The sequence below is a fragment of the Triticum dicoccoides genome, chromosome 7B (assembly GCF_002162155.2).
Source record: "Triticum dicoccoides isolate Atlit2015 ecotype Zavitan chromosome 7B, WEW_v2.0, whole genome shotgun sequence".
NCBI lineage: Eukaryota > Viridiplantae > Streptophyta > Magnoliopsida > Poales > Poaceae > Triticum > Triticum dicoccoides.
In genome coordinates, this window is record NC_041393.1 from 741,613,847 (window position 1) to 741,626,723 (window position 12,877).

At 47.2% G+C, this 12,877-nt stretch overlaps 1 pseudogene; it reads left to right on the forward strand.

Annotated features, from left to right (window-relative positions):
- The first annotated feature begins 6,861 nt into the window (after window positions 1-6,861).
- Window positions 6,862-12,410, forward strand: LOC119339620 (annotated as a pseudogene).
- Window positions 12,411-12,877: the final 467 nt, after the last annotated feature.

The following is a 12,877-nucleotide window of genomic DNA, read 5'->3' on the forward strand; positions in this document are numbered from 1 at the left end:
AAGCCTCGAATTTGGGCCTAGCAGCCCTTGAAAAGGCTCGACTACAAGTTTTCATTTGCTTTTATTTGTCAAAGTCTTTTCTCCTTTGATAAGGTTTTATGATAAACCGGCGTCCATTGACCCGGCCTGACTATAAGTCGTCAATATAATCCGGTGTTTGTTAACCCGGCTTGGCTTTCAACTATAAGTTGTTAGTACACAACCAATTATAAACCAGTGTTTTTTAACCCGGCTGACTTTGACTATAAGTTGCCAGGATGATCATCCGGTGTTTATTATAACCCGGCATGGCTTCGTTATAAACCAGCAATGCATGGTGGGGGTTATCAGTGCTCCAGATTTGGGTTATCACCCTTACTACAAGAAAGTGGGTCAACCAACGATGTGATTCAATATCACATGTATGATATATTTCATATTTAATTATCCTTGCAGCCTTGGTTGTAAACCCTGGCTTTATATTGGGCGTTATGACCCGTCCGATGGTAAACCGCCAGGACAATTTTCAGTCTATTATATGCAGAAACAGAATTGCATAAAGTTGCTAAGGCACATAAACACACATAGCACAATCATGACGGATTAACAGTGTTATGCAGAAGTGCGCGATGGCAAACAGATCAAAGAAGTTTTTCAACTAGCCTATTACAAGGCGCTTTGACGCCCAAAAGGATAATTGTTTATCACACATATTGCAGTGTGCAGAAGTTAAACCGGCTTCTGGATCATGACTCTTCACCGGGCTGCTATGAAGACTGCGGATCGTTCTGCGTTGGTTCATCCTCCTCCTATCCACCCAGCGGCTGGAAGTCAATGGTTGACCAATCGACCCCAGTTAAGGCTCTGAACACCGCTTCATCATTTATAAGGGTGGACGGTTCAACATCAGGGGCATAGGTGTGCTTACGGATTGGCGGGATAAGGTCTTGCACATCATAAGTTGGCGCACTAACCCGCTTATTGTCGGCATCATAAACCGACTGGTAAAATGACAAATCGGTGTCTTCAGCCAGTTTGCTCGCCAGTGGACGCATTTCCCTTGTTATGGTCCTGAGATCGTCATTATCAAACTCTGACCCGTCTTCTTTGATGCTTGGATAACCATCCCCTATGTCAGACGGATCAAGATCAGATATCCATGCCTTGGCCCGAGTCAATACAGTAAGAGCACCGGCCCTAGCAACTGATCTTTTCAATTCCTCAATACGGGCAGGAATCATGGATAATTTTTCCAGTGTCTCCTTGATCAAAGTTGGGGGTGGTTTATTACGTGAAGCTGTGCAGATGACCCGTTGAGTGCCGGAATATAATTGCTCTATCAACGTATCAGCAGCCTTTAGTTTTTTACGCATATCCGAGCCAAGATGAGCAACACGGCTACATGCAATGGTCAAACATTAGTAAACTTGCAATATCATGGAGGTTGTTATTTAAAAGCTTATGAAGAGGATATTTACCAAAGACAGCAGTGGTCATAGCATTGACTTGTTGCTTCAAACCGGTCAGTTCTTCCACTACTGGATTAAGGGCTGCTTCAGCATCTTCCGCCTGTTTCACCAGAGTGTTTCTTTTTCAGCATCCCATCCTACCCGCTCCTTTTTGAAGTTTACCTTCAATGTTTCCATGGCTGTTAAGGTGTTGGTAAGCTCGTCTTTTGCCTTGGAAGTTTCTGCTTGCTGGGACTGGATGTTTTCTTGAACATCAGCAATTTGAGATTCTTTTTTGCTCAGATCAGCCTGGAAGAGACAGTTAATGAGTTGGTAGTGGATGTTTTAAGTCCCAAACCCATAACAAGTTATACACTTGGCACTTGGGGGCTAATTCCTATAACCTTTTCTCAACAAAATGGTAAAGTCCCAAGGCTCAATACAAGTATTAATCTTGGCACTTGGGGGCTAATGCCTAATTGCTCAAACAACACAGTTGTGAAATTTTTTGGGATGGTAAACCGGAATCTAAAGGTATTCAACAAGAAGGGTAGGCCTTACAACATGAAGTCCCGATTCATCTTGGATAGATAAACCGGCCCTTGGGGGCTACACAGGTGAAGTTGATTTATTATTCTATAAAGTCCCGGATCATCTTGAAGAGATAAACCGGCCCTTGGGGGCTACACTGGAGTTGATATTATCAATAAATCAGAAGGAAGGGATATTTATGAAAAGTTTGAACAGAAATTACCTCATAGCGCTTCTTCATCAGGCCTACTAAACCGGCTTCATAGTCACAGCTTGTGTACAGGCGGTTTAAGTATACAGAATGCAGCTCTTGAGCGTCGAGGTGGGCATAGCTTGATAAATCAGTTTTCCACTTACCCTTGTCCAGAGCAGTTTTTTTCCTCTTTGGCGCTGTGTTTGGATAAGGCTATGGGGTGGCCAGGAGAGGTGTGACCAGTGCCCATAATGACAACATCATCATCAACACCTTTGGCCGGGCTTGGTGGATCATCAACACCTTTGGCCGGGCTCGGCAGATCAGCAGCATGAGTCATTAGATCAGCAGCATGAGTCATTTGATCAGCATCCATGTGTTCAACTTCAGTTGCTTGATCCAGCATCGGCGGATCATCTGGAATATTGTCCACATCTGGATTTGATGGTTCAGGAGTTCTTTCCGGTTTGTTACGGTTGGGGTCTTCAGCTGGAGGGTTTACTTTGGCTTTCTTTCTGGCTCTGGCTTTGGCCCTGGAAAGATAAAAAATATGCATCAGAACAGAGTAAAGGTTAAAATATAAAGGTATGACGGGTTAGCAAAATCTGCTCACCCAGGAACTATTTTAAGAGTTGGAAGTTTCGTCCTTGTTGAATCGCCAGAAGATGAATGGGAGGTTCCCTGGTAATTTGAGTCAGACGGATTAAGAGGATATCGGAAATAACCCGCCTTGGGACAAGGTATATCAGAAGTACAAGAGACCTCTTGGCGACGTTTTCGAACCGGGGTGTCCGGTAAACCGGAGGAGGTAACCACTTGGCCACTATGCCGGGTCGTGCGGCGAGCTTGATGCTGCTGTGTTTTCAAAAGAAAGTGCGGATTTGAATAAGCGAGAAGGTATGAAAATTTTACTTTCTGGACTGCTCGACGGATTTTGGGTGTAGGTAGAGGATTTGAGTCGGAAGAAAGAGTAATTACCTCTACATCACCAGCATGAATGGCTTCCGCATCATCCTGGTAACGATCATTGTCAATAAAACGTATAAAAAAGAACCAAGAGAATCAAGTTCTACCTCTGAATCCGGATCATCAAGATCTTCATCATTATTCGAGCCAGGGGATTCGGCAGTTTTCTTGTTTGTTGGTTTTTTTGTAACTCTGGTCTTAGGGCGAGGAGTTTTCACTGGTTTATCCAGCGGTTTCGCCGGTTTATCCTGCGGTTTCCTTTTCCAGAAAGGATCATTACCCTACGGATGAACAAAAGGTTGTGAGGAAGTATTTAAAAGAGGGCAGATTAAGACAAGAAGGATGCAATTCTTACAGCTGGCGGTTTATTGGAGATGTAAAAGGGGCTAAGCCCTGTCTTGCTGCACTCAGATATCGGTTCATCCAACATCTTTTTGACAGCTTCAGTAATCTTATCGTCAGATAGCTGAATATCAGTGTGCTGCTGAGGGTCTTTGACATCCCGAGTGTACTCACACATTAAACCGGTGCGACGGCTTAAGGGTGATACTCCAAGAAACCCAACAACGGACAAGGTCGATGCCAGTTAAACCGTTTGCCATAAAGGCTCGGAGCTTTGAAAGCTGTGGTGCGTATTTGGCTCGTTCCTTTGCAGTAAGTCATTGGGTAAATGGATGTTCGCTGGTAAGCCGGTGGGCACGATAACCCGGTAGAGGATTTTCATCATCAGGAGCTGTGTTTCGGCAGTAAAACCAATTCTGATTCCAATCCTTGGGGTGGCTGTGATGTTTGGCGTGAGGAAAATTGACATCTTTCCTTTTCTGAAATGTTACTCCGCCAAGTTCAGTATTAGGCCCGTTTGTAAACTCAGTACGACGGTTTAAGTAAAATAAGTCTCTAAAGAGTTCAACAGTAGGTGCTTCTTCCAGATAAACCTCGCAAAACACTTGAAAATTGCAAATATTGGACACGGAGTTTGGTCCGATATCTTGAGGGTGGATCTGGAAGCTAGCAAGCACGTCACAGAAGAACTTTGATCCGGGAGGGCTAAACCCTCGATTCAGATGATCAGTAAATACAATCACTTCTCCATCTTGGGGCTTGGGAGGATTTTCGGAACCAGGGACCCGCCAGTGGATGTTTTCTTTGCTTGATAAAGCGCCAGTTAAAATGTACCCAGTCAGTTGCTCTTCAGTAACCCGGGAAGGGACCCAATTGCAAGCATAGAACTGTTTGACCATTTCGATGACAACTTGGAAAAGAGGATCAAAGTCGGTTTACGATACATGACTGATATGCATAAACCGGCATCAGGCAGGGGGAAGGAGATACCAAAACATATGTACATGACAAACCGGATACTGATGTTAAGGTTGAGTTGGCGGTTTAAGAGAGGGCTAATGGTACCTAGTGGATTATCAATTTCTAAAGGTTAAACTGCCTACAATGGTGTGGAAGTTACAGATCTGAGAAATTGCTAAGTATTGCACAAAACAGGTTCTGCAAGTTGACATTATAATTCTGGATCTAGTGCAGTTCTAAAAAGGAGAAAATTCCAAAGCCCTAAAAGGTGACAGCGGAACAGCTAAAAACCAGATGGGATCTGTCTACTGAAGAAGGGATGCTATGATGAGGAAAAACGGACTTTAGCTACGGCCCGGAGAGTATCAAGTTTTATCAAGTTCTAATGTGGCAGCAAGGTACAAGTGAAGAACACTGACAAACGTCTGAAACCCTAGCAGTAGATCTGGGGAAGAGGGATAGAAGACTTACATAGGTTGAAGGAGACGCGGAGAGGCGCCACATTTTTTATCAAATCAGGTTGATGCAGCGGCCGTTATTGGAGCAGAGGCGAAAGTCGACGGCGGCGGCTGCGCCCGAGTACTGAGGCGACGCGAGGAAGACGATAAGGAGAAGAGGCACGAAAGGGGAAAAGCAAAAAAATGACCCCTGGTACTATTTATAAGGCGAAGGGATAAGTGACAGGCGCGGGAATCGAGGAACCCAAAAAATGGATGTGATACAGTTGTCGCCTCGATCTTGGGAGGTTCATTAATAAAAGGGAAGTATTTACAGGTTTTAATAAGCAGATGACGTCATGGCGATTTATTACGATCTCGGAAGATGACGTCACGGCGGTTTAAAAAAGTTCACATGAAGATGATGTCATGGCGGTTTACAAGGTTAACACCAAGATGTTCAAAATGAAAATTTTCTAAGTTGAAGATTGACATAAACAAGTTCAAATCAATCTGGGGCCTAATGTTGGGGATATAGCTACTGAGTATAAACCGCCCAGGAGGGGCCGGGCTATACTCACAAGGAATCATCCGTATTGAAGCCCATGAAGACAAGGAGTATGGCGCTTTACTATAGAGACTTAAAAGCCCAGAGCCCAAGGGCGGATTAGGGCCTATAGACGTAAACCGCCATGAGATATGTAATTTTTATTGTAAGATAGGAAAAGGTAGAAACCAAGACGGACACATGTATGAGCCGACCTTGAGATTCTGTAAACCGCTGGGCGTCAACCTGTGTATATAAAGGGACGACCCGGCGGCGGTTCAGGGACAAGAAACAACAACTCGAGAACTAGGCAAAGCGGATTCGCTCCCTGGTTATCGAGACCCCATCAATTCCACCACAATTGGATTGTAGGCTTTTACCTTCATCGCAAGGGGCCGAACCAGTATAAACTCCCCGCGTCCTTTGTCCGGTTTAACCCCTCTAAGTTAACTTAGTCGTGATGGCTGCACGACTAATCCCTCACACTAGGACATCTGACATGATAATTCCACGACAGCGCCCCCAGGAGCCCGTTTTTCGCCGGCTTGGGCCGAAATCAGTGCCGGCGGACCCAGGCCGAACCCAGCGCGCTGGGGGGTGCTTGGGGGCGCCGGCCGAAACGTTTTTGGTGCGAAAACCGGCGGGCCCTCCTTGGCAGCGACTCGGCTCTTCTCGCCGCTTCGTCGTCCTCATCGCCTCGGTTCCCGCAGCGAATCAATGTCGAAGCTGCCACACGCTGCCGCACCGGTCAGCCTCCTCCATTGATGCCTCACGGGCGGCGCAGTGAAGACCGGACGACGCGCGTCCCTCGCCCGCCACGCGTACACACGAAGGCCACGCGTACGCGCGGCGCCTCCGCCTATATAAGCCGCCCCAACGCGCCGGTGACGCACAGACACTCCAACACCGACGCCCGTTCCTCCCCGTTCCTTCCTATCCTCTCGCCGTCTCCAGTTCAACCATGGCCGAGCGTTTCCCAGGCGACGGCGCGGCGGCGAACTGCTTCGGACGCCGCCACCTTCACGAGGACGAAGCTAGGCTCCTCTTGGAGGCCGATTTCCTGGCCCCGCCGGACATGCGGGTACCCGGGGCGTGGAGGGTCAGCGCCGGCGGGGTCCCGGTGCCACCACCGCCCACGGGGCGGCGCGGCGTGCGAAGATCGCGCGTATCCGCGCCTCATTGCTGCAGGCGGAGAGGGAAGGTCCACGGTACGCCCCCGACAGCCCGCTGTGGGAGCCCTACTTCCGTCGCTGCCACGCCGAGCAGCTCGAGGCCACCAACGTCGTCGTGCCCTCCGGGAGGCTCAACTTCGAAGGCCGCCGCCGATTGTGGGGCGTGCCCGGCCGCACGCTAGAGGCCGTCCTCGAGTACATCGAGGGCGGCAACACGCCCAGACTGGAGTACCCCGCTCCATCGTCCTTCTCCCGCTGGCGTGGGAGCTCGTGGACGCCGAGGCACATGGACCCGGGGGCGTCATCCTCCTCGTCGGGCCGCTCGACCGGCTATCCCTACCTCCGCCCCGTCAAGCCGGAGCCCCAGGACACGCCATTCAGCCACCGCACCCGCAGCTCCGGCGTCCGCAACGCCGACTCCTCCCCACCTCTGGACGCATCGTCCTCGCCAGGACCAAGGCGGAGCCTGGCCTCCCCGCGGAGTACGAGGCCATAGCCCAACGCGGCTTCTCCGACGAGGAGGCCCTAAAGTGGGCGCGGGACGACTACCTCCGCGACGAGATGGTCCGGCAGCGCCGAGCCCCGGAAGAGATAGCCGCCCGCAAGCGTGGGCGCGAGGACGAGCGCGACGTGGTGATCCTCGACAGCGACGAGGACGAGAACGCCCCCGGACCGTCCAACCCGCCGCGCCAGCCTGGGGAGGGGTGCAGCAGGGACGGCGGTCGTGGAGGAGGCGACGACGATGACGACGACGACGGCGGCGGCGGCGGCGACTACACGCAGTTCTACAGGCTCCTCGGCATGTAGAGCTTCAAGGGAGGCGGGCGGCAAGGAGCGGCGAGGGTGACGGCGGTCCTAGTAGCGTTTTTTTTTCTGTAAAATATTTTAAATATGTATGAACTCGACGAAGTTTGGTTGAATTTAGCCGTGTTTAATCGAACGTTGCCGAACATTTTCTTATTTTTAAACAATTAGACGCGCCTGGAGGCGGCCTTGGGGCCGGCGACTGGGGACCAACTCGCCCCAGGCCGATTTTTTGCGTCGGCTTGCCCCCAGACAGCGATTTTAGGCGCCTCTTGGGAGGCTAACGGCTGAAGATGCTCTAATACTTTACCTCTACCATGTCAATACATATATATAGAAACCGTTATACAAAGCCGAATACAAGAAATACTGAGACAGATGTGCAAACCTTGGCGCAGATCAAGGGCCCTCAAACCGCGTGCCCCCGCACCTATGTGCCACAAATCCCATCCCAGATATGCCTATATACTCTAACAGTGTAGGCGGAATGACTTCTTGTCTTTGTGTTGACTTGATGTATGTGTGTAGGAGAAATGGCTTCTTATATATAGGTGTTGGCTCCTTGACGTGGTTCACGACCATAGCGGTAATCTTGAAGGTAACTTCACCATCATGTAGATCACGCGGCGGTTCTGAGTCATGACGGTGATCTCGACGGAACCTTCCCCGTTCGGTCTTTGCATCGACTTGGTGGTACGTACTAAGGTCCTGTTTGGTTCATAAGTCCTAAAGCTTTTTTTAGTTCCAACTTATAAGTTCCAAGTCCTTAAAAAGTTTCTACCTATTTGGTTTCTGGGAATTAACGTGAACTAAAAGACCATATTACAACTATATGTCCCTATAAGACTCTCCTTGAGAGTCTTATTTCATAAGTCTCAAATACCCACTTTAAGTCCCTATAAGTCCCTCCTGTTTGGTTTAGATGGGACTTATAGAGACTTTTTTAAGTCCCTAAACCAATAAATCCCTGGAAACAAACACCCTCTAAGTATCTATGCCCTCTCAAAAATGGAGCGCTCTTCTTCACTCGGCTGCATGGAGCTCTCTCCTCGCAAGGTGAATTTACCATTTGTTTGTCTTTTATTTTATTTATTTTTATTTTTATTCAAATTTTCATTTTCATGGACATTTAAAGAAAATCTTGTTTTTTCTTGAAATTAATGAATAATTTTTAAATTTATGAATATATTTAAATTTTACGAACATTTTTAAAGTCCATGAATATTTTCTAATTTGTAATTTCTTTTCAAATTCACAAACATTGTTTGAGATCCACTCATATTTTTAAAATTCACAATTTTTTTTAATAATTATGGTTTTGTTAATTTTAAAAAAATCTTTAAAAAACTGTGAACATCTTTTGATTTAACAAACCTTTTCAAATAAATAAATGATTTTTTCTGGGTTAGCACTAGAATGAGCGGTAAAAAAAATAAGCGAGCAAGCGAAGGGAACTGCATTATAGCAACAACTTCATCATTTCAACATGGAATAGGAGCTTCTAAGGGGTCACACGACCAACACCGACTAACACTAACGCCGAAATGTGTATGAACACCACAACCACGCGCCAGATAACTTCACTCTCCTCTTAGAACAAATACCGTGTTCAACAGCAGCCCAACCCGATATACCGGTGCCAGGGTTCTTCGGCATTCGTGGCCCAGCGCCACACGGCTCGCGCTATAAACGGGCCAATGATTTCAGTCAGCATCCAGCCGCTACGTCAAGGAATCATTGGCTTTTGGTGCGGGGTGACTCACTCACGCTGCATTCACATGTGAGACCTGGCACACTACCTTAGCTATTAGCTAAGCACGGTCAAGGTAGTGCTCTAGTTCTAGTACGACAGCAAGCAAGGTGCATCTTTGAACAGTGCCAAGGAGGCAAGGACCTTTAGTATCCAAAGCAGCCAGGAAATGAAGGGGAAACTATGCCCGCCCTCACCGACACAATCAAGAACGCGCGTGCTCTCCTGGACAACACAAGGGACGGCAAATCTTCCCGTTCAGACTGGAATGGACCCGTTCGTCCACACGCCAACCTAGTAATCCGTCTAATGAATCATGATACACAGTAGTTAGGCATGCTCGCAAAGACAGAAGCAGCTGGCAACACTCCTATAATAGCCCCGGTTTGTGATCATTCTAGAGATGAGAGAGCAACTCCGGTGCCTCACCAAACATGGATATGTTAGCATAATCTTGATTATAGCTTAATTAATTAGTTAGTGCTAGTTAGGTACAAGTTTGCTGGCTGCCATGTAGACGCGTAGTACTAGTGTTGCTTGGCTTGCATGTTGTGGCTACGTGAATTTTGTACTAGCTAGTAGAGTCCGGCTAGGATTAGTACGTGAATCATGTAGTAGTAGTTTAAGTCGATTCAAAGTCCAAGTAGGTATCCGAGTATGATTAGGAAAAGTTGGACGTGAGGGATTGGCTGAACGTGTATATATATACACGGGCAGACCATGGTTATTGCAACACCGTGAGGCAAGAAAAGGAGAAAATAAAAAGAGGGAAAAGAAAGGCACGACACGTGCCTTTGGCCAAAGTTTTTCGTGTCTGCGTGTTTGTCGTGATTTGATGTGATCGATCCTATGGGCGAAGTTCTAAGATACACGCTCTACCCCTCTCCTCCTACTAAATTTGCTGCATCTGTTTCCGCACATCTCAGCTCGCGAATTCCTCTCGCCAGGCTCCTCTCTCTCCGCAGAGGATAGCTCCGACGTGCTCCGCTCGCCGGATGGTGCTTTCACCTGCGGCTTCTACAACATCTCCGAAACGGCCTCCGTCTTCTCCATGTGGTACTCCAACACGGCTGAAAAGACGGTCGTCTGGAGCGCGAACCATCTCCACCCAGTGTACTTCCGGGGATCCCGAGTCACGCTAGATGCGGATGGCCGACTGGCCGTAGAAGACTACGATGGCCGGCCGGTCTGGGCGAACAGTGTGACGTCTTCTTCGAATGCCAAGCAAGCTCAGTTGTTGGACACGGGGAACCTCGTCGTCAAGGGCCAAGGTGACACCATTCTTTGGCAAAGCTTCCATTCTCCTACCGACACATTGCTGCCCTGTCAGAACATTACTAGTGCTACAAAGTTGGTATCTTCTAGTAGGCTACTTGTCCCTGGGCACTACAGCTTCCGTTTTGATGATGAACATATACTCACACTGTTTGACGATGAGAAGGATATCTCTTTTAAATATTGGCCAGATCCTAGTAATGATATATGGACAAAGAACAGACGTGCGTTTAATACCACCACAATTGGGGTCCTTGATAGTTCGGGGTATTTTCTTGGAAGTGACAATTTAAATTTTAATGCTGTTGACTGGGGTCAGGGGGTTACGAGGAGATTAACACTGGATTATGATGGCAACCTTAGATTATACAGTCTAAATAAGACAGATGGAAGATGGTTGGTCACATGGATGGCATATCCTCAGACCTGCTCGGTACGCGGTCTTTTGTGGCATTAATGGAATATTTGTGTACACACCCAAGCCTGCTTGTGCATGTGCCCCTGGACATGAGGTCATCAACCCAAGTGACCGGAGCCAAGGTTGCAGACCAGCATTCAATCTTAGTTGTGATGGGCAGGAGATATTTTTGAAGCTACCCACCACTGACTTCCACGGTAATGATCTAAGTGAGCATGTTAGAGTTTCACGTTATGAGTGCAAGAAGATATGCTTGAAGGACTGCAATTGCAAAGGTTTTGCATACTGGCAAGGAACCGGGCGTTGCTATCCAAAGTGGTCCCTTGTTGGGGGTGTAACCGGGTCGGCTGTTAGTGGTGGTTCTATCTATCTCAAGATTCCTAAGACACTACGGGTCAGAGAGTCATCAATTCCTCACTTGCAACCTTTTGGTCCTAGATATGTTCCTAATTGTAGTGCAAAGAGCGAAAACTTCACTCCAGATTTTGGGGATCAACCTAAGAGCAGTCAAAGTGGATCACAGTCACAATACTTGTACTTCTCATATGGATTCTTGTTGGCTATATTTTGTGTGAAGGTAATATTTGTGGCACTAGGGTGCTGGTTTTTGTCCGGAATGGAGGGCAAGCAGTTAACAGGAGTATGGCTAGCTGAGACTGGATACGAAATGGTAACCTACCATTTTCGCAGATACACTTACAAGGAGTTGCAGACAGCAACTCAAAAGTTCAAGGATCAGATTGGATGTGGAGCATCTGGTCTTGTATACAAGGTGGTCTTAAAAGACAAGAGGGTTGTAGCGGTGAAAAGGTTGGCAGACATAAACCAAGGGAAAGAAGAATTCCAACATGAACTGAGTGTGATTGGAAGGATTTACCATATGAACCTGGTAAGGGTTTGGGGATTTTGTTCTGATGGTCCACACAGAATATTGGTTTTAGAGTATGTTGAGAATGGTTCTTTGGATAAAACCCTATTTAGTAGTGAAAGGTTACTTGGGTGGAGTGAAAGGTTTAAGATTGCTCTAGGGCTGGCAAGAGGATTGGCATATCTTCATCATGAGTGCTTGGAGTGGGTTATCCACAGTGACATCAAGCCTGAGATGGATGATAACTTGGAGCCAAAGATCAGCGACTTCCGCATTGCAAAACTTGTGAACAGAAGTGGATCCAATAAAAATGTATCGAGGATTCATGGAACTAGAAGCTATATTGCTCCTGAGTGGGTTTCTAGCCAGCCAATAACATCAAAGGTTGATGTCTACAGCTTCGGAGTGGTTCTCCTAGAACTACTCATGGGGGCTCGTGTTTCAGACTGGGCATCAAATGCCGGCGAGGAAGTGGAAATGGTCCTTGGAAGGGTCGTTAGGATGCTTACAGCAAATCTGATGCTGGAGGGCAGCCAACACTTATGGCTTGCTGACTTCATTGACTTGAGGTTGAACGGCCAATTCGATAGACTGCAAGCAAGAATGATGGTCAAGTTAGCTGTCTCATGCCTAGAAGAAGACAGTAGAAAAAGGCCCACCGTGGAAAATCTTGTGCAGATGCTTGTGTCAGTTGATGAAGCTAGTGGCATAGTGCAGTAGTATGGTACCAACAAAAAGGGGGTTGACGCTTTACACAGCATGTCATGTATAGTTATTTTTTGATCGAAAACAAGATACTGGGATGTGTATCATGTATTATATCATTGTCATTGTCCTCGTACTTGTATACTTAGCAAGTTTCACCTTTCTTTTGGTTCGTGTCTAAACTTATTTAGTACACCGGGTGGAGTTGTGTTCGGTGTGCCTTGGAATTCTTCAACGAATTGAACACTGAGTCGGTTTGTAAGGAGGTTATATAATGCAATGAAAAGTCACTAGAAAAAGCTGTGGAGTTGGAGCAGCAGAAAATCCATCAATTGATTCTTCCATTTTTTTTGCAGAGAGAGATGTATCAATTGGTTGCCAAAAAAGAGACCAACTTCACGTACGCGAGTCCTAGCGTGTGTTCCTCTACAATGAGCTATATGTCAGTACTGAATTTCGATTTCACATTTTGACCACACTGC